The sequence below is a fragment of the Marmota monax genome, unplaced genomic scaffold, assembly GCF_021218885.2.
Source record: "Marmota monax isolate L192 unplaced genomic scaffold, Marmota_monax_Labrador192_F-V1.1 WCK01_AAM20220418_F8-fsc00066, whole genome shotgun sequence".
Lineage (NCBI taxonomy): Eukaryota > Metazoa > Chordata > Mammalia > Rodentia > Sciuridae > Marmota > Marmota monax.
Window position 1 is genome coordinate 8,281,074 of NW_026692805.1, and position 21,476 is coordinate 8,302,549.

A 21,476-nucleotide genomic window follows, 5' to 3' on the forward strand; every position below is an offset into this window, starting at 1 on the left:
AACTAAATTTTACATGCTGTTTGTCCCACATGTAAGATATGTTAGAAGGTTGCTTCTGATCCACAGACATGTTTTTAAATTAGTTAAAAATAACATTGGGCTGGGGATGTGGCTCAAGCGGTAGCGCGCTTGCCTGGCATGCGTGTGGCCTGGGTTCGATCCTCAGCACCACATACAAACAAAGATGTTGTGTCCGCCAATAACTAAAAAATAAATATTAAAAAAAATAAATAAAAAAAATAAAAATAACATTATGTTGGGGCTGGGGATGTGGCTCAAGCGGTAGCGCGCTCCCCTGTTATGAGTGTGACCAGGGTTCGATCCTCAGCACCACACACAAACAAAGATGTTGTGTCCGCCGAAAACAAAAAATAAATATTAAAAAAAAAATTCTCTCTCTCTCTCTCTCTCTCCCTCTCCCTCTTTTTTTTTTTTTTTTAAAAAAAATAACATTATGTAGTTAAGAATAGAATTGTGATAAGGGTATATATACCATTAGGATGCTTTTTGAGTTCATACAGCAGTGTATTATATTGCCATCTTTGAGTTTGAATTCTTATGTGACAGTCAGCTTTAATAGGACTATTACTTAGATTAGTATGCTTTTTAGGCATTTCATTTCTGTGAATTGTGTTTTTATACTTTTTTTCATGTTACCGTTTTAGTGTTTTCTCAATAATTCAATTTCTTTATAAGTTAGCCTAGTAACTCTTTCTTATCATAATGCAGTTTATCTTTTACAAATTAGATCTTTATCAAAGCAAAGGTGGTATAAATTAAATTTGGGGAGTGGTTCTAAGTGAGAATTGGCCCCTTGCTAAAAATGGAAATTGTCTATCTTGAATTTTCCTAGTGTTTACTTTGCTTACTTAAGAGCAAGACTGATATGTATATACTTTTGAAGAAGCCAAATAGGATATGTTTAATTAACAGTAGACTTAAGTGTATTTTGCATCACTGTTGCACTTTGGACACTAGGACTTTGGAAGGTGGAAAATTCCAAATGCAAATGAGAGATTTCTATCACTGGGTTTTATATCTTAACAATAAGTCCTGTCTCAAATGGACCTGGTAATGTTTCTTGAGCTGGTGAAGTTTATGGAGTATAAATAGATAGGTTATCTTTCCTGGAGAACATTAGTTATCTTTACTGCAGGACTTTTGAAATGGAGAGAAAGCAAGAGTAACATAAATTTGGTATTCAGCTAGAAAAGAAAATATATATACATATTTATGTTTTAACTTAGTACTCATGATATAAAACTTGTTTTTAGTCCCTTTACAGTGGTATTTTTTTAATTGAAGCCTTAATATCTTACATAGAACCTAGATTAATTTCTTCTCTGCTTTATTTTTCAAATTAAAATTGAGAAGACATATCTGTGCTTCCTACTTGCCAAATAAAAAGAAGTTGAACATCAGAAATAAAAAAACTGTAGAAGAAAAATAGAACTAAGAGTCTTCCTTATTTGTATGTTGTTATTGTCAGGATTATCCGCTACTGAATTACCTATGGCAAATTTATATATTTTTGGTTAACTTCTGGGTTTTTTTTTTTTTTTTAAATTTTTTATTGTGGGTTGTTCAAAACATTACAAATTTCTTGACTTATCATATTCCACACTTTGATTCAAGTGGGTTATGAACTCCCACCTTCACCCCATACACAGATTGCAGAATCACATCAGTTAACTTCTGGGTTTTGAGATTGCTATTTCTCTTTTACTTCTGCTAATCTTGTTTTCTTAGAAGTTGCCTGTTAAGTATAATATTAGGGGAAGAGAAAGTAATTAGAAGTGTAAATAAAATCTTTATTATATTTTATTATATGACTGTCAGTTTCTTAGTTTTGAAAATTGTATTATGGCTATATAAAGTATAAACCTTAGAGGAGATTGAGTGAAGGGCATATGGGAACTCTGAACTATTTTTATAATTCTCCTGTAATCTGAAAATTATTTAAAAATAAGAATAATAATTGGGGCCTGGTGTTGTGGCTCAGTGGTAGAGTGCTTGCCTAGCACATGTAAGGCACTGGGTTTGATTCTCAGCACCCAAAAGAAAAAAAAAAAATAATAACAATTTGGCTGATTTATCAGCTGCAAAAATATTAGTGTATTATAAAAGCCAACAGGAACAATTTCTGTGTTGTAAGGAGCAGCCAGAGATTCTTTTGTTTGTATGGTTGAATTCCTTGTTCACTTTTATTTACCTGAAAAATTGAGAGTTGATGCTTTGTCTCAAGATGAAGATACTGGTGTTAGAGTGTTTTTAGTAGCTTGGACGTGTTCTTTCTCTTTTTCCATGTTGTGTATCATTATATGCATAAATACATGAGCAGTATTATTTTGCATGCATACATGTACTTCTAAAATGAGGTTACTGACTTTCTAAAAATTTTATAGAATTTCATTTTAGCTTGAGTTTTAGCCAGCTTTTTTGCTGCTATAACCAAAAGACCTGACAAGAACAGTTTTAGAGGAGGAAAAATTTATTTGAGGCTCACAGTTTCAGAGATCTCAGTCCTTAGATGGCCATTGCTCTGGACCTAAGGTGAGGCAGCACATCATGGTGGAAGAATGTGGTGGAGAAAAATGGTTCAGGATATGGCCACCATGAAGCAGAGTGAAAGAGACAGACTTCCCCTCACTGTGGACAAAATATAAAATCCAAAGGCATGTCTGTCCCAATTGACCTATCTCCTCTAGTCATACTGTACCTGCCTATAATCACCACCTAGTAAATCCCTACCAGGGAATTAATGCACTGATTAGGTTAAGGTTCTCATAACCCAATCATCTAAACTTTCTTGCATTGTCTCTCACATGACTTTTTGGGGGATACCTAATATTGAAATCATAACAGCTTGTTACACATTCGTTTTCTTGATGAGATGGTGCTAATCATTTGCCTTTTGAGAATAAGATTATTTTATTTTGAAAATAGCATAGATTTGGGGCTTAATGTAAAAGTTGAGTAATGAGGTTTTTAAATACTTATTTATATCTAAACTTAAGAAATGATATTAAAAAAATAAGTTGGCTCAATTTATTTATTTTTCTCTTTTTCTTTTTCTTTTTTTGGTACTGGTGATTGATCCCAGGGTGCTTTACCTCTGACTTATGTCCCCAATTCTTTTTAGTCAGTTCTTTATTTTGAGACAAATGTCCACTAAGTTGCTGAGACTGACTCAAACTTGTGATTCTCCTGCCTCAGCCTCCCGAATCCCTGGGATTACAAGTGTGTGCCTGCCGCAGTCTGGCTGGGCACAATCAGGAGCCACTTGTCAAAAGAAACTAACTTTATTTTTAGAACCACACACGCCAAACAAAACAGCCTCTCAGGAAAAATCCTCAGAGCCTCAACTGCCACCACCGGCTTTCCACAAGCCTCTCTCTCCCACACAAGCTTCTCTCCACCTCCCACAATCCTCCTGCTCTTGAGGCCGATTGGCTGGGTCACGTTGGCGGAGCCAAAAAAGTCCCCCAATGAGCAGCTCCGTGGTCTGAAAGGGCAGGGAAACAGCCCAATGAGCATCACCGCAGAGGAGCCAATCAGCTAGATGTTGCTGGGGCCTCTGTGAGCCAATCATCAGCTGGCAGCTGGAAGTTTGCTGGCAGCTGGAAGTTTGCTGGGGCCCCTTCGGCTGTGGCTCTCAACATCTCCCCCTCTCTGTTTAAACAACAAGCATGTGGCTTAGGGACCGTGCCTGCCTTAGGTTGTCCAATAGTACATATGGTCCTTAGGTTGGTACCATTGCAATTGGATCTTACCCATCACTGACTACCGGTCCAGTATACAGCCACACCTGTGGAGAGGTCTTTGTACCAGCGGGGGGGGGGGGTGAGGTTCTTTGCTCACCTCTGTTGGCCCCCAAATTTTAGCTGGACTATCATGACAAGCAGAAGGGAGGAAGATACACCAGGCCAATTGAGGGCTCCTTTTGGAAAAATTGTACCACCAATGACATCATCAGCAAAAATACCCCAACACTACCACAAGTCGCTGCACCAACAGATAGTTCACAATGCATACAGGTGAGTTCACAATGTGTCCAGGCAAGTTCTGCAAGCAGTTCAGTGATGGCTATTGTAGAAGCTGTAGATTGGTTTTATCTTTGACTTCACCAGCACTGGGATGAAGATAGGAATTCTGGCAATAATGGCTAAAGAAAAAATTATGTAACATTACAGAAGGCACTAAAAGAAAACAATTTTCTTAACAATTTACATTGTCTTCAAGAGAATTATTAAATATAATGAAAAGGAAAGGTGAAAGTAAACAAACAGATCTGTTAACCTTCTTTTTTGTTTACATATTAAAACAATCCTCAACAGTTGTTTACCCAATTTAAATTAAACCATATAAATCACGTGAAAAAAAAAAATTTGGATCCATTTTATCATGAGCGCTCATCGTATATGATATATGGACATACGTACATTCAAACATATAACACAAAACACAAGTGTGCACACATAATATAATACATACAACACATAACATTACAGTAAAGGCCTTATAACTTTTTACAGGTGAAATCTCCATTGCAATGTTTAAAAACTCTATAGTCAAAAAAAATAGAACTGGTCAGCAAAACATTAACCTAGGTCTGTAAGAGCTCAAAAAACAAAATAGAACTTCATGATATGGCAAAGGGCAATACTAAAATAGATATTGAAAAAAGCATCCTGGTTCTGTTGCAGATGTAAGAATAGCCAAACTGGAGTTTTGGATATCAGTTGTTATGGATTTGAGCCAAATCATCTTCTTTTTGGTCTGTAGAAATCGCTTTAGTTAATCTTTCTGGAATCCAAATCGGCTGCTGTTCTCCCTGTGGAAACACATAAACAGACCCCCGACTCCAGACAATCACTGGGTCAGGACCTTGGTTAATCTCTCTGGAATCCAAATCGGCTGCTGTTCTCCCTGTGGAAACACACAAACAGACCCCCGACTCCAGACAATTACTGGGTCAGGTCCTTTCCATTGTCCTGTTAGAATATCCTTCCAAAGTACCTTGGGCTTATGTACATTTTTTGGACACATATGCCTTTCCGCAGCACTAAGTCCTGATGAATCCAAATTTAAAAAGTTTAGAGTAAAAAGGGTTATTTTAAGTTTATCTTTGGGGAATATATACCCCTTCCCAATTCCTTCTTTTTGCTTTAATAAGTACATTTTAATAGTTTGATGAGCTCTTTCAACTATGCCTTGTCCCTGTGGATTGTATGGGATTCCTGTTATATGAGTAATGTCAAATGTTGAGCAAAATTGTTTAAAAGAGGTAGAAGTATAACCAGGGGCATTATCTGTTTTTAACTGTTTTGGAACACCCACAGTGGCAAAATTTTGTAAGCAATGAGCTATAACATCTTTAGTTTTTTCTCCGGCATGAAGGGAGCCCATCAAAAATCCAGAAGAAGTATCAACTGTAACATGCAAATATTTTAATTTTCCAAATTCTGGCAAGTGTGTGACGTCCATCTGCCAAATATGGTTAGGTATCAATCCTCTAGGATTGACTCCAAGATTAACTTGTGGTAAAAAGGTCACACAATTTTGACATTGTTTTATTATTTGTCTAGCTTGTTCCTTAGTTATATTAAAACGGTTTTGTAAAGTATTAGCATTGACATGGAACTTTTTATGAAAAGTTATAGCTTCTTCTAGTGTAGAGAAAATATGTATGTCATGTGTAGTTTTATCTGCTAAATCATTGCCCAAACTAAGGGCTCCAGGGAATCCTGTATGTGCCCTGATATGTCCTATAAAGAATGGATCTTTTCTGTCCCAGATTAGACTTTGTATAGTGGAAAGCAAAGAGAAAACAGTAGAAGAAGGGGAAATCCTACCAGCATCTTCAAGAGATACTATAGCATTAACTACATACTGACTATCAGAAAATAAATTAAATACAGAATCTTTAAACATCACAAAAGCTTGTAAAACTGCATTAAGCTCTACCTTTTGAGCTGATTGTTTGGGTACTAAAAATGTAAAAGTTTGATCAGGGGTAACTACTGCTGCTGTACCATTATTTGACCCATCAGTGAATATATTTGGAGCATTCATGATAGGTGTTTTTCTTGTCATTTTTGGAAAAATTACAGGATGCAATGACCAAAAAGACAATAAAGGATTAGATGGTAAGTGGTTATCAAATGAAACATTAGATTTACCCATGATTATTGCCCAAGTATTTAACTGATTAGCTAACTCATCAATTTGGTTCATAGTATATGGAGTAATAATTTTATTGGGAGAAATTCCAAACACTCCCTTTGCTGCTTTTATTCCTTTGAGTATTAATTGTCCTACAGCCTCAGGATACCTAGTAAGAATAGTGTTAGGAGAATAAGATAAATGTATCCATAATAATGGACCTTCTTGCCAAAATACTCCTGTAGGAATATTTTTTGTTGGTAGTACAATAAATAATAAAGGCAAACTTATATCAATTCTATCCAAATGCATATTTTCCATATATGTTTCAATGATTTTTAATGCCTTTCTTGCTTCAGGCGTTAACATTCGGGGTGAATTTGGATCTGATGGACCTTTTAGGATATCAAATAAATGTCCCAACTCTCTGTTGGTATATCTAAATAAGGCCTTATCCAATTTATGTCTCCTAATAACTTTTGAAAGTCAGTTCATTTCTAAAGAATAGTACATATCTTTATTCAGTGGCCTCAACATTGGACTAAGTCTAACATTTATGAATTTTAACTTCAAAGGATATCATATGCATACTTAATCATTTTTTTTATGATTGTTATCTCTATTAACAAAGAGTCCAAGGTTTTTCAGCAGTTGCTCTACTCAGACCTGTGTTAAAGCTTAGTGTGGACACTAACCTGGAAACTTGGGCTGTACTTCTATACTTTGTTATCTTCACACTTACTTTTTCCTTTTGTTCTAAGGTAGCACTCTGTACTAGAGCTTTCTTGAAGATGGAAATGTTCTCTGTCTACATTGTCCAGTGTGGTAGTGTCTTGTGTTCAACATGTGGTTGTTAAGTTCTTGAAATGTAGCTGGTGTGATTGAAGATCAGAATTTTATATTAAAATTTTTTTTTGAGGCACTGGGGGTTGAACCCACGGGTGCTCTATCACTGAGTTGTATCCCTAACTTTATTTATTTATTTATTTATTTGGACAGGGTCTCATTAAGTTACCCACACTGGCGTCGAACTTGATCTTCTTGCCTTGGCCTCCTGAGTTATTGGGATGACAGGCATGTGTCACCACACCTGGCAAATTTTATTTAATTATAAGAAATAGATTTATATGGTTATATGTAGTACTGGCTACTGTATTAGATAGCATAGATTGGGGGCTACTATTTATTGCTAGCTCCTTCAGTGGTCTTCCTTGAATGCCATGGTATGTGTGGAGAAGGGATTGGACACAGATTTTTGTAGGGCAACTGAATTGCCTTTTGTTCTAACATAAAATTTCCATTAGGACTAGGAATGTAGCTCAGTGGAGTAAACTTCATGCCTGGTATACTTGAGGCCCTGAGTTTGATCCCCAGCATTACAAAACAAAAACAAGAAACAACAACAACCAAAAATCCATTGAAAGAGTTTTAATAGACTCGTAGAAATATTGTCATGGTTACTTCTTGTATTTGGGGTACATTTTGTAAGAGATTCTTTTTGGGTACTATTTTAAAATTTAACTTTTTTACAAACCTTTCCATGGCAGTAAATATATTATTTCCTGTGTTAGGGACCCAGCCCAAGGCCTTTTGCATGCTAGGTGAGCACTCTACCACTCAGCTACACCCAGCCCTGTCTCATCATTTTTAGTGACTATGGGTAGAAGTTTATTTTTGAGTGTCTCATTGTTTATCCGAGTTCTTGTTTTAGAGTTTTTAATATTAGATAAAATTCTGAGAAGATTGATTATGCACATACATACTGGGTTGCATTTCATCTTTGTCTTTTGCTTAGGAAAAATTAGAATTGTCAAGAGCTAGGTATGTGTTTAGGGTTTTTATTGTTTAATGCATGATGCTATTACTAACACCCCCCCCCCCCATCCACCCCGTTGTACCAGTTTACCCTCTGATATGTAATCTGCAGAACAGGCAGCTATAAGGTAGCATATATATACTTATACAGCTTTTGTTTGGTCTATTTCTGTTCTGCTCAGGGAAAAAACAAGTGCCCCTCAGTGTGGTGTATACATTTGGCTTTTTGGGGTTGACTAGGGTTGAGGCTAATGTGGCAGGACTTTTGGAGTTCTTGCCACCATCTGTCTGCCTGTGGTTTGTGCTGTGCAGCCTGTTGTGTTGCTCAGTAGAGAAACTCAGTTCCTGGGACTACAAGTCCAGAGCCCTGTAGCTGTTCCTTCACCCACTGTGAACAGGGACTCTGCCCTGGTGTCAGCTTGACTGCCTCTATAATCTGAAGTTCACCTCTAAGCATAGTGGTGTATTTTTCACAAGGGCTGGATTGATCTGCTGGATTTAGCCAATTGTCAGTGGTCCATGCTTCTAGTTTGGCACTGAAAATAGGTGCTTATTTTAAATTTGGGACAAAAGGAGACCCTTTTCTCTTTCACACTTTTGTTAGAATTATGTCTTATTTTTATCAGAAAGAAATGATCAGTGTTTGAGGAACTACACATGTTTAACTTGATTTAAACATTGTAAATGTGTATCTATTGAAATAACAATGTTACCCCATTAGTGTGTTTTTTAACATAACCAGCTAAAATTTAAAAAATAAAAGATTGATGCCTTAATTTTTAAGGAAGGTCTCAAGTTCAAAGGCTTCTTGAAAGAAAGTGGCCTGCAGTTTTTAAACAGTCATTTTAAAATTGTGATGGAATGGGTCTGTACTAAAATATTAATCAGCAGTGCTTTAGAGACAATGGTGGGAGGTTTTCTCTCAACAAGTACTGGACATGTACAAAATGCAGGATAGCATAAGGATAGAAATAACAGTACTCACCAAGGAGTAGAGAGTTTATGTGAGAAATAAGACATACAATGAAAAGTCACAAAACAAGAAATCTTTATTAGATAAGAAGGTGCAAGAAACGAGTGAAATAGTATTTATTGAGCACCGTTGAATGCCTGGCACTCTCGTGGTGTATAGTCCTGCCAGTGCTATAGTGCTACCAGCTATAGGACCTATGTTAGAGGAGGAGGAAAAGCCTGGGTGGAAATGGCATGAGGCACAAGACTTAAGTTGATCATTGGACCCTAGTGCCTTTTTGATGAAGAGGAGAAGATGAGTGTTGCAGGCATGGAGAGGGTTATCAACAAGGATTATTTCTAGGTTCTGTGAAGGCAGAAGCCAGATCAGTCACATTTACCACATAGTGCTGGTGCTAGCAGATGTTCAATGGATGGTAATGGAGTAGGTACAGTAGGTGATCAGTTATTATTTCTTAAACAAACGAGTGTTTCAGACAATAATTCCGGCTGCTATAAAGGTTTATGTAGAGGTGAAAAGAAAAGAATGCAGAAATTGGTTGAAACCACATGGAAGAAGGGAATTTGAGCTGTATTCTCAAAGCAGTGAGGAAGATTTTTCAGCAGGCAGTGATGTGATCATAAGTTGGAGTTTTAAGGTGATTCATTAGGAATTAATGAGTAGGGATAGGAGGGAAAGGGCAAGGACACCAGAACTCCTGTCTGCAGAGAGGGAAGTAAATACTTCCCAGTGCCATTGGCTGTCCTTGCTCTTGAAGTTACAACTGAAAAGCAGGAAGATTTAGGGGCCCTGGAAAAACTGAGGATCTAAATTTCAGTCTGTCTGCAGGTTTGAATCCCTGCTTTACTAGATGCCACTCATTTGAACTTGGGCCTGCTAATTAACTCTCTTCTTACAAAATGGGGATAATAAAAATATCTACTTCATAAAATTAGGGATAAAATGAAACAATAAGATAAAGTGATTCTTACAAAGTAAGTGCTCAGTAAATATTAGTTATTAATAATATTGCTAGGTAAAGAACATTTTTTCTTGTGAGATTACGTGAGCGCAGATGTCATGGATTTTATCAAACATTAAAAGTAGGGGCCATTTAGACATTTCTGGAATACAGTTCTGAAAGAAACTGGCTTCCTGGAGGTGGCCTTCTAGATATCATCAGAGCACATGTCTCCGCTCCTACCTTGAGCCAAGGCATCTGGGCGTGACAGGGCTGTCAGGTGTGGTGGGGTCAGTGTCTTGGAGAGCTTCACAAGTCTGCAGTTGGACAATAGCATTTCTAAACCAGAAAAAGGTATCTGAGTTAACAGAAGTAAAAGATTTCATTTACCCAAGCCTGCTCTCAAGGGACCTGTAATTTTGTATATTCTCCTAAGTAACAAGGTACAAAAAACATTCACACACTTACTGTTCCTCTTCCACACCCTTAAAAAATTTTTGGAGTGATTATGCTGGTTTAAATGCCTGGCTAATAATTGGAAGGATATTAGAAGCAGGTTAAAATGGTCAGGAGAAGATGATGCACATGCCAAGGAAACTTGAGAGCAAGCAAGGCTGGAATCGGGAATTGATTACTGATGATGGTGTGGAGTCCTCTTGCCTGTAGGTTATTACAGTGAAGATGAAAAATGCTTATTTGAGGAGTCACATAACTAGAAATCTGGAGACCTGTTACAACGTTTACTCAGTCTTAGGCTGTGTGGCCTTGGGTGAGTCTTGTACATTTTCTAGGCTTTAAGTTCTATCTTCATCTCTAGCATTTATTTATAAACTCTCTCAATATTTCTCTTTTCAGAAACTGTTCTGCCACTAAAATGGAATAATCAATCTTCTCCTTTAGTTTGAAAAAAAAACTTTTCAATTGAATTGATAAGCTTTTCTGTATTTTCAGTTTTTATTGTATACATTTGTCTTAAACTTTTTTTGCCTTTTTTTTTAATTTGCTACGAGTTTATGTATATGTGTTCTTGTTACTTTTCAGACATGGTTGTTGGTGGTCATTTTATACTCTGTTCAGATGTCATGGGTACATCTCTGCTAGTGAAACTGATTCTAGTTTGTGGCGGAACTGTCTGCATCCCCCTTTCATGGTATTTTCAGAATGTTCTCCAGAGATCATGAGTAATGGAATAGTAAGACATGAGGGACGCCCTTGGGCTCTGGCTGCTCCACTGCTGGGCCCCGAGGGTCAGGCTGGCCCTTCTGCGCCTGAGCAATATGGCACAGGAATGCCTTATAATTTGGGATTAAAGTAGAAGCTTTAATCTAATTTGGGATTAAATTAAAGAGTCAGATCGTCCAAGGGGGTCAGGTCATCCTCCTTGTTTGACTCTCCTTCATCAGGATTTGAATTATTTGAGGTCAGGAGTGGGCAAGAGACTCAGCAGGGCAGAGTAAACAGGGCTTTAGGCTCCAGGCTGGTGTATTTCCACTTGTGAATTCTGAGATCTTATCACCACTGGTCTTAAGAAATGGCCCAGCTTTCTTCACTTTTTTGGTGTACAGGAAAGAGCAGCATTGAACTGTTACCTTGAGGAACTTCCTGTTGATGTGACATCATGGAAATCTGCCTACCTTACTTTGTGGAAGTAGTTCAGTGTTAACATATAAAAAAGAGTCTGGATTAACAAATATTTAAGCAGAGATAGCTTTGCAGAGCACTGTGGACAAGATTGGTTAAGAGTATATGAATTTCTGGTGAGTTTCAATACTGATTTTCACACAGGTGTATCAGTGGGACTGAGGGACAGAGCAGGACATATGAGTCTTGAGACATCACCCGTGACCTTAGACTCATTAGCCAGAAGCATCAGCTGAACTGCTAAGGGTTTGAGCATTTTTTGGTTTCACAGGTAGATTTGACGTCATCAAATCAGCTGAAGCTGAGAATAAAAGGTTTAGCATAACTTAGGGAAGTTATAGTCTTGTAAGGGAGTCTTGTGGATAAGATTTAAACAGAATTGTTTGGTCTCTGAAAACTTGTATTTTTGCTTTCAGAAAAGAGAAGATTCTAACAATTGAATAAACTTTATATGAAAGAGTCATGAAAATATAAATTAAGAGAATTAATGCTTGGCTTAGTATACCCTTTTGTGAAAGCTAATACTTTGGGGCTTTCCCCAAGTAAGTTTATCTTGACTGAGATTTTTATAGGCCTTAAGTGCTGAACCAACCACTTAAGTGAGCTGAAGATACATAAAAATCTGCTACTGAAATGTGTTTCTGAGATTAAGCTTACTAATGTGTATCTGTTTTTCTCCTTTGGAGCATTATCTAAATGTGTGTGTGTGTGTGTGTGTGTGTGTGTGTGTGTAAAATCTTAATGTATATGAGGCCAATACACTGGACCTCCTAAAAACTAATTTCTAGTCAATATTCTTTTATATTAGAGGTGACCAAATGTCTTAATAAGTATGTTTGAATGCATACCTTTGGAACTCTAAAATTTTCAGACTTTTCAAGAACATTAATAAATGTGACCTGTATACTTATTGCATCAGAATTTCCCAGGTAGGTGTGTAGTTAGGATGGAGGCTCTAGGACAGGACCTGAAGTCTCATGATTTGGAGGCAAATAAAGAAATAAACATAGAAAGAGTGGTCAGAGAGGATGGGAACCTAGACAAGCAGTCAAAAAGTGAAAGAAGGAAAGAACTTTAAGACAAAGAAGGATGGTTAGTAATGTTGAGTATTTAGGCAAGTTGATGAAGACTGAGAAAATCCCTTTGTATTTAGAAAACAAGATTTCTAAATCAGAATTGGCAGAGATAGGATTGGAGAACATGCATTTTTAGTAAATTGCCCAGATAATTTACTCAAAAGTTTGAAAATCACTGACTGCTTTATTAGCTCATAGAGACTTCTCAACCACCAGAGTTTTGCTAGTGAGGGCATGTGCTCAAAGAGGATAAGTAAATTCTGTTATATTGATTCACGTATCCCTTACCCATACTCACAGTGTTCATGTATATTGTGGATGCCTCGAAACAGGCTAGATACAAGGCCTAAATTAAATATTAGCTAATTATAGGCCTGGGATGATAATGATTTTGAATCTTTTCTGTCTTTGTATTTCTGTGCAGTTATTCCAGAGGCTTAGCCAGGTGATGGGAAGTGCCTTATATTTTCCATATTATTACTTTTCTTTGTTGCACCAACTATCTAATCTCAGAAACTCTCAAACCTTGTTTATTGTTGATTGTCTATTAGGTTGCTTGTTTTACTTGCTGTTTTATAAGGTTTTAACAAAAAAGCTGGATTTCTTTGCCTGTTTCCCCCCTGCCCCCCTTAGCCTATGTACTTTCAAAGCAGGGATTGTTCATGGATAATGTTGGTAATACCTCTTTTCAGCCCAGTTCTTGGACATGGGAGGAATGAGATACTTGCACATGATGACTGATGGATGAGATGTGACCTGAATATTTATATTAGCAATACTCCTTGTTTCTCTAACTTGGACTCTGAGAAAACCTCCTTCCTTCCTTTTTCCATGGTTTCCATACTAGTTTTTGTCTTTATTTACTAAATGTAGTGGTATGTAGTGGTCTTCTTGCCTTAGTTTCTTTCTTTTAGATTCATCTTTTATAATCTTGCCAGGCTCATTTTATGCAAACACTACTTTGAACAATTCACTGTTCTTCAAAGTGGCCTTCAGTGACACTCCTTGGCTTGTGAAGCCCTGCATAATCTTGCCTTTCCCTGCCTTCCTAAATGTCTCATCCTGTCCTTTCTGTGCCCACTGATGACAGGTGTTTGTCATTTTCCTCACAGTTTTAAATGTGGCATTTGAGCTCAGAAGGAGGATGGGGACAGGGCAGGAATACTGTGTTTCTAAGGCAATGACAGTTGAGCCAGGATGGAAGCTCTAGGACAGGACTCACAGTCTCATGATTTGGAGGCAAATAACAAGGTAAAACCTAGAAAGAATGGGCAGAGAGGACAGGAACCTAGACAGGCAGTCAAAGAGTGAAAGAAGGAAAGAACTTCGAGATGAAGAAGGATGGTCAGAAATGTTGAGTATTTAGGCAAGTTGATGAAGACTGAGAAAATCCCTTTGCATTTTAGGAGTTATTGATGGCAATTTGATATATTGCTTAAAATTCCCAATTCTTTCTTCTTATACTCTGAACATTCCCTGGCTCCTGGTGAGCCTTTGCTCACTGTGGCTCAGGCTTTTCCTGGGAATTAACCTTCCCTGCTCCATTTGCCTCTTTTGTGTCCCATTATATTTGTTAATTCTGTGTCTCAAATAGAGAATTGAAACATAGCTTAAAATGTCCCCCCCCCCCCCCCGCTAGATTGTGAACAGAAAGGATTTTAGAACCCAGGAATAAATTAAATTGTAATAAGCAAACTTAAGTGTCAGAAGACAGTCTAAGACATACTTGACTTTGAATTTTGTCCCTACTTCATTCTTGTTGTGGTTTTGGATGTTTACATCTGGCCATCTTATTCCCTTAATTTACCACGTGGGAATAATGAAACCTACTTCGTAGGGATGTTGGAAGATTAAATGAGACAAGACAAGAAAAGCAAAGTGCTTCATAGACCCCACTATAGTTGTCACTGTTGGATTCCTTGCTTTCCAGCAGTGTTTGGTTGAACATCTGGATGGATGCTGAATGGTAGCAGAGAGAGGATTAGGGTGTTTCTGTATCCTCCTTGCTGAGGGCGAGAATTTCAGGTCTGTGTATAAAGTAGAGGAACTGAATGCCTTTTTATGACTTTGTTTTCTAAAGTCTTCTATGCAAATAACTTTAAAAAAATGGTTGCATAGACGGAAGTATTCTGGGAAAAGTTTATGTATGGATGGTAGTATCATTTTGTACAGTTTTTTAAAAAAATTTGTAACTAATTGGAAATAGCACATAATTTAATGCTCATATAGCATTTATAGCAAGGGGTATAGCATATAAAATTCTGAGTTAAAGTCTGTTTTTGTCCACAGAACTCTGGGCTTTATTGTATGATTTGTTTTTGGTGCTCTCTTTTTCAGAACAATGGTAGGGCCCAGAGCTTTAGTAGGACATTTATATGAAGAGTACATATTATATGGCTTATGAAACCATAGATGGTATATTCCCATGGAGTTAATTTTTTATTAATATTTTTTAAAGGTATTTAACATTGTTCCTGGTTAGCTCATTCTACCATTTCCTCAGAAGGAACACAAGTATCTCCTCAGAGCAATAGGAAGAGTAAAAGTTGGCTGTGGGAGAACTTGAAAAACCAATATAAAAGTTTTTAACAGAGTGTTCTATTGAATTCCATGTTCAGTCACAAGGATTTTTTTCTCTTACCTATCTCTGTGATAAATGAGTGCGTTTTAATTTTTATGATGTTAAATAATGACAAATGATATTTTCATCTAACAGATTGTACTGAGATACTTCGTAATTGCAGAGGGTGCTGTTTCCTAATTGAGCCAGTTGAAAGTATTCCACTGAATCGTGATACAGATTTGATTTATATTTCCTTTTTTAAAAAATATTTATTTTTTTAGAAGTAGTTGGACACAGTACCTTTATTTTATTTATTTTCATGTGGTTCTGAGGATCGAATCCAACGCCTTGCAAATGCTAGGTGAGCGCTCTACCGCTGAGCCACAACCCCAGCCCGAAGATCTATATTTCTTGGTCTCTCAGGTATGCATTGTGGATCAATTGATGTTCATAGCATACTGTAAGACCTAAGGCATGTGTCCCTGAAAAATAGGTAATATGCCAAATGTAGTGATGAAAAAGTGGAATCATTGACCATGGGAGAAATTTTGGATTGTTAAAACAAGGATACAGAGGAGACAAGAACATACTGTCCACACTTGTTATAAATGAGTGCTCTGATGTTTGTCATTTGACAGAAAAAAAGAGCTCAAGAATATGGTTCAGAGTCAGAAGCCTGCAGAGGAGGAAGAAAGCCGAACGAGGCAGACACATGAGGACATAGTGACGCTGCCACAGCTGGAACATACTTATTCAAACTCCTCTAGGACCAAATCGGTGGATTTTAAAACTTACATAGGTCAGGCATGTAGAGCTGCTGAGGAATTTGTCAATATTTACTATGAGACAATGGACAAAAGAAGAAGGAACCAGACTGTATTTGGACAAGGCCACTTTAATATGGAATGGAAGTGTTGTTATAGAGCTAGATGCCCTAAGTAATTTTTTTAAGATGTTGCCTTCTAGTGAGTTCCAGGTCAATATGTTAGATTGCCAACCAGACCATGAGCAAGCTACCCAGTCCCAGTCTATAGTTCTTGTTGTAACCAGTGGAACTGTGAAGTTTGATGGAAACAAACAACATTTCTTCAACCATAACTTCCTGCTGACTGCTCCATACATTCCTGATAGCACCGTGTGGAAGATTGCTGGTTATTGTTTCTATTTCCAAGATTGGGCTAGTAGTTAGAGGGGTAAAAGTCTATTCTTTATTTTGCTAGTTCCTGAAGCAGAGGTCTTTGTGAATCAACTAATTTAATTAGGAAAACACTGTAAACCAGTTTGTGCTAAGTTTCTTCGATTTTTTTTTTTTTTTTTTAAATTCCTAGCAACACCTTTTCTAGCAGCTACTAGTTTGGATTGTTGCCCTTCAGAGCTTTAATGCTAGTTTTTTACATGCCTTATATATATTCCACTAATGATATTCTTAAAGTAATGTTAAACACATGATCTTGGTACTAACATACTCATTGTGAACCCAGCCTATTGCAAAAATGGAATCCTTTTGTAATACTATCTGTGGAATATCAGCACAATATAACTCTCTGGGAGTAAGTGGGATTTTTTTTTTTTTTTTTGGTTAATAGGTTAAATTTTTAGTAAACCACATGCCTATTTTCAGTTAACACTGGTAATACAGTTGCAATATGTGGTACAGTTTATCAGTTCATAACTACTATGACACATGAGAATTGCATGTGGAATATTTAATAGACTTTTTCATGTTAAGTTTTCTTATTTTGAGTTTTTACTTTATACGTGTATTAATAACTAGATAAGTAAAAAATGTTTTAAATTGACACCTGATTATTGAGTGCATTTGGTGGATTAAAACTTCTTAAAAACATATATCTTGGCAGCTCCATGTCTAGAAATTTTGGTAATGAGTGCTAGAAAAACTAATAGCTTTAATGGGAGAATGGGGAATGAGAAATGTAGAAATATCCAAGGTTGAAGCCAAAAGTGAGGGGAGTGACCAAATGGCAAAATTTTTGTACTCATTTACTACCTCCTAAAAATGTAACCTGTTTTTAGGATTTAAATCACTAAATTAATATGTATCCTTGCCAAATGTCATGAGGGTCACATTTGTTCTAAGAGTGATTTTTTAAGGTCTTTATACTTCACCTTATATTTGTCAGCATCATTTCTCTGTTTATTCAAGAACTTATGGGGGTAGAATGTCAGCAATAAATCAGCAATAAGACCCTTGTAACAGGGTCTAAAAGGAAAGTTGGAAACAAAGCCATTGCTATATTTTTGTAACACCCTTAACTTCTAAGTCTTCCAGTGAATTTTAGGCCCAAAGATTCCTATGTATTACCCACCCCATGTTTTGTGCTGTCAACTATATTAACTATTATTTAAAAGTTAAAATTATTTGGTTTGTGATTCATTCTTCCATATGACATTGGGCACATTTATTTTAAAACATGTTCCTGTTAATATGACTATCTCATTGTCTTTTTTGAGAGAAAAATAGAGAACAACAAATCTTCATGATAAACTTAAAAGAAAAAAAAAGAAAAATGGTTCAAACCTCAAGATAAGGGTTCAGACTGTAAGAAGGGAGGTTGAAAAGCTCAGGAAGAAGAATATGGGTAGGTCAGTGCTTCTGTCCTATGAAAATGGGGAAGGGACTGAGGGAAGGGAGAATGGGAGGCAGAATTCTTAAAAATATAATTTCTTGGAAAGAAAAAGGATTAGATTTTTTCCATTGCTGACCTAATAGATTACCACAAGTTAGTGACTTAAAACAACACACACTTAAAAATTTTTTAGTGCTCTATATTGGGGGCCTGACACAGGTCTCAGGGGGCAAAAATCAAGCTGTCAGTAGGCTGTGCTCCTTTTGTAGACTCTTCAAAAAGGAATTGTAACTGTGTTGATAGGTGTAGCAGGTTCTTAGAATTAGGAAGGGACAAAAGGTGAAGATGTGAAGACTATGACAGGTGCACGGAATGGAGCCTAATAAATGCAGAAATTGAAGTGCTCAGTTTGCCTGTTTATGTTTGTGACAGTTTTGTGGGAAGCTAAGAAGCATAGTGAGGCAACAGGAGAAAAAGACAGTAATGAAGAAAATAAAAGAGGGATAAGAAGAGAGAGTCAGGGAGGGGGACAACAATGTCTCCAGAGCCTTATAGGCACTGGTGACAGAACTGAAGTTGAAAGAAGTTTTGCATAATTGGGTGGGGACAGGAAAGCTATTCTTGTATTGTATCTCAAAAACTCTTGGGGTGGTTTTTAAATCTAAGTCTGAGTTCCTGTAGTACATTCTGACCTCAGTGAAGAAAGGGACTGTCTGTTAGCTCATTATCCCCTCAACTAGCATAGCAGTTCTCAAACTTTTTGTTCTCAGGACCGACCTCATTTATAGTGTTAAAAATTATAGAAACACAGGTTGTAGGAACATAAAATGCTACTCAGCACTATGGGAAGTAGTTTGGTGGGCTTCTCAAAAATTCAGTATATGCTGCAGAGAATTGAGAACATGTTCATAGCAGCATTATTTATAATAGTCAAAAGGTAGACTAACCCAAATGTCTGGGTTGAATGGACAAACAAAATGTGTCCTGTGGAATATTATTTTGTCATAGAAAGAAGGGAACTACTAATACCTTCTACAACATGGATGAACCCTAAAAACTTCATGCCAAGTGAAAAAAGTCAGCCACAAAAGGCCATATATAGATGAAATGTTCAGAGTAGAAAAATTATGGAGACAAAGTAGGTTGGTGATTGCCCGTGGATGGGGGAGAGGAGGATGGAAGTGGTGGAGGATGGGGATTCGGCTTCTGTTTAAAGTGATTAGTGAAATTGCATGGTAATGGAGGGAGATCCTCATTGTTACACAAAATTACATATAAGAGGTTGTGAGGGGAATGGGAAAATAAATAAGGAGAGAAATGAATTACAGTAGATGGGGTAGAGAGAGAAGATGGGAGGGGAAGGGAGGGGAGATAGTAGAGGATAGGAAAGGTAGCAGAATACAACAGTTACTAATAGGGCATTATGTAAAAATGTAGATGTGTAACCGACGTGATTCTGCAATCTGTATTTGGGGTAAAATTGGGAGTTCAAAACCCACCTGAATCAAATGTATGAAATATGATATGTCAAGAGCTTTGTAATGTTTTGAACAACCAATAAAAAACAAAATAAAGTGATTAGTGGTGATGATTGTACAGCCTTGTGAATATACTAAAAACTATTAAATTGTTCACTTAAAAAAACTATTTTAGTTATAGATGGACTTGATACCTTTATTTTATTTATTTATTTTATGTAGTGCTGAGGATCAAACCCAGTGCCTCATATGTGCAAGGCAAGCACCTCAGCTCCAAATTGTTCACTTTTAACTGGTGAATTTTGTGGTGTGTGTGAATTATATCTCAATTAAAAATTCTTGACACAATGGAGCTTTACTCAGTCACAAAGAAGAATAAAATTCTATCATTTGTTGGTAAATGGGTAGATCTGGAGAACATCATTTTGAGTAAAATAAATCAGATGCAGAGCTGGGCGTGGTGGCACACACCTCTTATCCCAGTGGCTTGGGAGGCTGAGACAGGAGGATCGCAAGTTCAAAGCCAGCCTTGGCAAAAGCAAGGCACTGAGCAACTCAGTGAGACCTTGTCTCTAAATAAATAGAAAGTAGGGCAGGAATGTGGAGTTCAATCACTGGCTCCCCCCACCCCCAATCAGACACAGAATATCTAGAGTTGCCTGTTTTCTCTTGTACTTAGAAGTTAGTGAGTGTTAAGGAATTAAAAAAAACAATAATAATAAAAATAGAAGGGAGAATAGTAGAGAAGAGGAAAGGGAATGATGGGGCTTGGGAGAGGGATAGGAAAGGGTAGGAATAGCAGAATGAAATGAACCAAGCTATATCATGTGCATGTATGAACATATCACAATGAATTCCACTTATCTGTATAAGTATAGTGTACCAATTAAAAATTCTTGAGCACCCCAAGGAGTTTTTATGTCTAGATATTTATCATAGTATAAAATTGAGAATTTAAAAATAGCATTATAACATACCAGTATATATTAATATGGCATTTTTAAAGTAAAAAAAAACTCATATTGCCAAAATAAAAAATACAATGAGAGAATTTTTTATGTCTTTATTATCTGGTTAATAAAAGACAGTGAGAATCTCATTTGTGTTTCAGTACTGAGTCTTTTGTGATACATTGCTTTGGTTAAAATATATGATACAAATCCAACTTTATACAGATGTGGTTGGAAAAGGAAGGAGGATTGCATTATAGCCTTTTAGATAATGTGGACATTCGTTGATACATCAGAACTTGACAAATGGTAGTTTGTTAAAGCTAGTTGCAGTTTGAACAAAATCATTTAAAAATGTATTTATCTAGCTTGTACTTTGAGTGATCTTTTATCCCTGCAAGATTTTATAATTATCATGCTTCCTCATTTAGAAAAGAGCTGGTTCACTGAGTTATGCACATCTTTTAAATATTGACACATTTCATTAGTTGTCTAGCTACCTAAAAATCACATTTGTTAATATCATCACTGATCCCATCAGAAAACTTTGGGAAGCATTCAGTGAGCTCATGGTGGTAGATAGTGTTTTCAGTTATTTTAACTTCTGTGTGGTAAATGTGATTGGCTTTTGTGGATGTGATCTTGAATGTTTTATAATATAACAGAAATAAAGGATTTTGAGGGCAAAATTTTGTCTGGTATTAACCTTTTAAACAGGTAACTTCCTAGTAGGGGTTGACTTTGTCCTCTGTGGTTGCTTCTTTATGTGAGAGTAGAGTATGTGTGTATGGAGAAAAGTGAGGTGGGTGGGTTTGTTTTGTTTTAGTGAACTAGTAACTTCAGGGCAGAGAGGAAGGGGGAGTTAGGAGGAGAATGGAAGAGCAAAGCTGAGTGTTGGGGGAGAGAAACGGGCCTCCTGTTCCAGGGAATCTGTCTAGGTACTTCCAGGTCTTGCTCATTTTGATCCTTACCTTGAATCCTACCAGTTAGACTGGGAGAGTATATTAATTATTACATTTGTTTTATAGATGAAAAAAAGCAAGACTCAGAAATGTCAGTTGAATTATCTAAAATCTTATGGTTGGCTAGTTAGAATGTGCACCAGTCCTTAGACCTGTCTCCTGATATGTGCTGATGTGTTTGTAACCACAAAGGTCTTGTTTTATTAAAAGACAAAATGGAGGCTTCTCATGGATAGAGCCAAAGGAATCTTTGGGGAAGTTGATGCATCATATGGCTACCTTGGATCAGATGAAGGTCTAATGGCAATATGCAGGGTCTTTCACT

General features: G+C 36.8%; 1 protein-coding gene and 1 pseudogene across 3 annotated transcripts in view; both read left to right on the top strand.

The window, feature by feature from the left end:
- Nucleotides 1–21,476, top strand: part of Ccny (cyclin Y) — a 227,133-nt gene that overhangs the window by 26,762 nt on the left and 178,895 nt on the right. The window lies entirely within an intron of this gene.
- On the top strand, nt 14,275–16,777 carry LOC124095157 (NTF2-related export protein 2-like; annotated as a pseudogene).